Raw genomic sequence first — 5,613 nt, forward strand, 5'->3', positions numbered from 1 at the left:
TAGGAGATATCCTGCATCATTCAGTAAGGCCACTTTGACCCTCTAACACTCTCCAAAGTATTTGGTAACACAAAGAACTGACAATAATACATGTGTCTACAAATCCACTGAAAAGACATTGCTTTTCAGGAAAATAAACTTTAAAGTGTAGGAACAGACACAGGTATACTGCTTGCTGAGTGTTGTATTTCTATCATTCAGAATCAGCTGTGTATACTTCTCAGCTACAAAAAACATGATAAGCTGTAAGTGTAAGAAACTTCTTTAAGTTTCATTCAGGCAACAAAATTGTACTTATGTAAAAATGCAAATTCTGATTCAGGAGTTGTGAGTGGGGCCTATGTTTCCACATTTTTTTCAGAATCTCATTTGCTTAAGTATGTTTTGTTGATTATATTCTCATAATTATCCCATTTTTTCTTCCCTTTATGATCTTTTGCCCTGAAACTGGCATTCCTCCATAACTCCTACACTAGGGTCCTGTGCATGGATCATTCGAAAGAGTTCTATCACTCTCCAGATCCTATACTATTTTAAATTCCCCCTATGTATGTTATACCCATCATTAATGCTTCTTATTCCCTGTACCTTTGCCCAGATTCTCCCACTAACTCCACCCAGTACACCACCCTCCATATGATCTCCATTTTGGTTATTGTGTCCCTTTCTGGTTATTTTTTTATTTTGCTTTTGGTTTTGTATTTACAGGTTCAGTTGTTAAAAGTTGTGAGTTTGTTATCATTTCAATTTATAATTTTGATCATCTTCTTTTTCGTAAATAAGTGCGTGGAATATTTTATATAAGGGCTTGGTGATAATGAACTGCTTTAACTTCACCTTATATGGGAAGCACTTGACTTGTCCTTCCATTCTAAATGATAGCTTTCTGGAGACTTCTGTCAAGATGGAGGTATAGGTGGAAACACTGTGCCTTCTCCCACAACCAAGTTTGAATACAACAAAAGTTTTGGAGAACTAGGACACACCCAAACACCAGAAAACGGACTTATATGGAAGTCCGACAGCTACAAACCGTTCAACGGGGACGGTAAGAGAGGTGGAGACAGCAGTGGAGCTGGGTCAGGCAGGACAGATCCCCTGACCTAGGCGCTTGGCACACGGGCAGCCTGAAGCCAGTCGGGGTGCGGGGCAGCCTGACCAAGGTCACACATTCGTGCACAGCGAGACGGACCACGCAGGCCCTAGGGGATGAACCCAGTGGTGGAGGGCTGACAGCGGTGGCATACTCGCGTGCAGTGGAACGAAACGCGTGGGCCTGGTGACGGAGGTGGCTGCGGTGCCAGTGGGGGTCAGTGCCGGTGGGGGTCGTGGCAGCAGGCGGCAGAGGGAAGCCATTGTCCCTCTTCGACCCCGCCCCCAGATACAACGTCACAACCCAGCGACTGAGTTGCCCTGCTCTGGTGAAAACCTAGGGCTCGGATCCTGCTACTTAACAGGCATGAACATCCCAAAAGATGGTGCAAGAGGAACTCAAAGTCCCAGAGCCAATAACTCTCAGCGACCAAGAAATTGCCAGCCTCTCAGAAGTCCAATTTAAGACACTATTTATCAGGATGCTCACAGAATTGGTAGATTACAGTCACAAATTAGAGGAATATATGAAGGCTAAACTAATTGAAATGAAGGGAGATGTCCAGGAAACCAATAGTGATGGAAAGGAAACTGGGACTCAAACCAATGGAATGGACCAGAAGGAAGAACAAAACATCCAACCAGAAAGGAATGAAGAAATGAGAATTCAAAACAATGAGGAGAGGCTTAGGAACCTCCAGGACATCTTTAAACGTTCCAACATTCGGATTACAGGGGTACCAGAAGGGAGAAAGAAACAGCCATGAGTGGAAAACATATTTGAACAAATAATAAAGGAGAACTTCCCCAGTCTGGCAAAGGAAATAGGCTTCCAGGAAATCCAGGAAGCTCAGAGAGTCCCAAAGAAGTTGGACCCAAGAAGGAACACACCAAGGCACATCATAATTATATTAGCCAAGACCAAAATGAAGGAGAGAATCCTAGAAGCAGCAAGAGAGAAGGGGACAGTCACCTACAAAGGAGTACCCATCAGACTGTCAGTGGATTTCTCAAAAGGGACCTTACGGGCAAGAAGGGGCTGGAAAGAAGTATTCCAAGTCATGAAATCCAAAGACCTACAGCCAAGATTGCTTTATCCAGCAAAACTTTCATTTAGAATGGAAGGACAGATAAAGTGCTTCTCAGATAAAGGCAAGTTCAAGGAGTTCATCATCACCAAGCCCTTATTATATGAAATGCAAAGGGACTTATATAAGAAAAAGATGATGAAAAATATTAACAGTGAAAGGACAGCAAACACACAGTTATTAACAACCACATTTAAAACAAAAGCAAACCAAGAGGACAGCTAGATCAGGAGTGGAACCATAGAAATGAAGAACACATGGAGGGTTAGAAACAGGGGGGTAGGAGGAGGAGAAGGGGGGAGAAGGCACAGAAAATAGCATAGATGATAGGTAGAAAATAGATGGGGGGAGGGCAAGAATAGTGGGGGAAATATAGAATCTAAAGTAATTGAGACACGTGGTTATAAACTAAGGGGGAGAGAATAGTGGGGGAGGGAGTGTGCGGGTGGAGCGGAATGAAGGGGGGATAGAACAACTGTAATGGTATAATCAATAAAATATATTAAAAAAATAAATGATAGTTTTCCCCCTTAATTAATCTTGGATGTAGGTCCCTGCCTTACCTGACTTTGAATAATTGTTTCCAGCCCCTTGTTGTCTGCAAAGTTTCTTTTTAGAAATCAGCTGACAGTATTATGGGAACCCCTTTGTAGCTAACTCTCCTGTTGTGATCCTTCCTTTAAGATTCTATCCTTAGCTTTTATCTTGGGTAATGGAATTGTGATGAGCCTTGGTGTGTTCCCTCCTTGGGTGCAACTTCTTTGACTCTGTGAGGTTCTCTCACTTTCACTTCTATTTTATTCACCACACTGGTAAGTTTTCCTTCTTTACTTTTCAAATCAGTTTTCCATTTTGTGCTCTTCCTCTTCTCCTTCTGGCAACCCTATGATTAGAATGTTGGAGATTTTAAAGTTGTTCCAAAGCTTACTCAGCCTCTCCTCATTTTATTCAATTCTGGTTACTTCATTCTATTTGAGATGAGTGTTTGTTTCTTCTTTCTGGTCCAAATTATTGATTGCAGTCCTAGTTCCTTTCATTGCACTGTTGGTCCTCTGTATATGTTTCTGTATGTCATTCTGTATAGCCTGCACTTCTTCCTTTTTGTAGCTCTACTCAGCCATGTCTGTGAGCATCCTGATTACCAATGTTTTGAATCCTGCATTGACTGGTTGGCTACCTCTTTGGTTCTGAGTTCAATTTTTTAAAAAATTATTTTTACAGATTGGGTAGGGAGTGAAAAAGAGAGAAAGAGAAACACAAATCTGTGGTGGCCACGTGTGTGGCTCACATCGGAACATAGCTGGCAACCAAGGTGCATGACATCACTGGGTACTGAACCATCAACTCTTTGGTTCACAGGGTGGCACTTCATCCATTGATGCATGGCAGTCAGGCATCTTTTGACAGAATGTTGCTCTGCTGTTTCATTGGGCTATTATTCTTTGTCTAACTGCACCTGTTATGTTCCAAGGCGTGGAGGGATAAATATTTGTCAGTGTAGGGCCACCCAGCTTGCTGTGTTGTGGTGCTGTTTGTGAGGTAGTGTTCAGAGAGAAAACAATCCTGCTAGCTCATCTCTCACTCAGCTTTCAGTCAACTCTCCTGATACCATCAAGCAAATTGCCCTTTCTGGTCATGATTCTGTGGTGAGTGGGCTTGTGTAACTCCTAGGATCCCATGGAATCCTGCAGCAGACTCTTCTGTAAGACTGGGTGTTTCTCCTGTAGCTGCACTCCCACGGGTTTTTATAGCCAGAGGGTTTTTGTCTTCAGTTTCCCATGCTGGAAGCCTAAATTATTCTGTGTGTATTGTTCCCATGTTACTCTTCTGGTGTATGTGCACATTAATGTAATACCACTTGGTTCACCAAATACCACCGCAGCTCGCCAGCCCACCAGCAACTGACCCACACACCTGTTATGCCAGCTGCCTGTGGCTGCACATCATCTCCACCCTTACTTGGTATCTCTGACCCTCCTAGCAGTTTGTATGAATGTTTCTTCTGTAACTCCTTGGTTTTCAGACTTCCATACAGTTAAATCCCTGGCATTTGTAGTAGTTTGTTGTTTTCAAACTGGTGGCTATCCTTTCTTTGTGCAAAAAAAGCAATGCACATCTACCTATGTCTTTATCATGGCCGGCAGAGACAAGCTCACTTTTTACTAATGAAACCACCATCTATGATCCACCTGCCACACTTCTCACTAGCACATAGTGGAGACACTGAAAAAAAATCACACACATGCTTTGCACTTTAGCATATGTTAGAAAATTTACATTTCCGAAGAAGTAACTACATAGCAGCCAGAATTTCATTTGAAAATTTTCATAGTTATTTTGAGAACAAAATTATTCTTCATATTGAAACATTTTCTCAAACATACAGTAAAAGATAGACCTTTCATTTCTTTCAAAACATAAGCTATGATCTTCAAAATATCATAGCCAATTACACACAGAGACCTCATGGATATTCACTGCTCTGTATGTAACTGAAAAGAGTAAACTTCATAAAAGAGAAAACTAAGTAACTCAATCATTAACATTTTATGCACACAGTCACACATACATGTACATACGGAAACTAGGTGTAAAGAAAAAAATAGAACATACATATTCTATAGCAATATAAATCAAGGTTATTTTGTGATTCTGTAACTCTGGTGAATCTCTCTGTGAAAGATTGTATTTTATAAATACAATAAAGAGAAACACACACATAATGGTGGGAAGGAAGTTAAAACTATAGTTTCTTAGTTCACGTGTGACTGCTTTATTTCATTAAAAATGTCTTTGTATCATGAGTGGTGAAATAAATCTTACCAATTTATCTAAATCAAACACACATTTATAGCATGATTCCTGTAAAATTACCAGAAAATATGAAAGGTGATAATGTGGGGTACATGTGTGACATGAGTGTGCAATGTAACAAACTTTCACAGGAACAAGGCCTCCCTGATTAAATCCTCCTTGTCAAGTTGCCAATGATATCTATGAAATAAATATACGGCCTTCATTTCCCAAAGCAAACAGAAGTTAAAAAGACGACAAAGCTGTTCAGATGAACTGTGACAGTTTTTTCACACCCCTCAATAGTTCCCTGTCAGACTACTATTAATGATAAAGGAAAAACTATTAACTTTACACTGAAAAGAACATCTCAGTTAAGTGACTATCAGGTGGATTGGATCAATCCATATCCCGTGACTCAGGCATGCAGAAGAATATGTCCTTATTGGTGTGACACTACTGTTGAAATACAGAAATGAGAAAGTCATTTTGTGAAAATAATCATAAGTAAACACTCACTTTTTCTAATGTCAATCTACATGAACCTCTCATGTTCAGTACACTCATTGTGTATTTAAATAGCCAGACTTCCTTATCAAGTCAGCGACAATGTCTATTCTACTGACTCTCGTTTTTCAGA

This window comes from Sturnira hondurensis, unplaced genomic scaffold (genome assembly GCF_014824575.4).
Source record: "Sturnira hondurensis isolate 20B ecotype Veracruz unplaced genomic scaffold, ASM1482457v3 Scaffold0000451, whole genome shotgun sequence".
NCBI lineage: Eukaryota > Metazoa > Chordata > Mammalia > Chiroptera > Phyllostomidae > Sturnira > Sturnira hondurensis.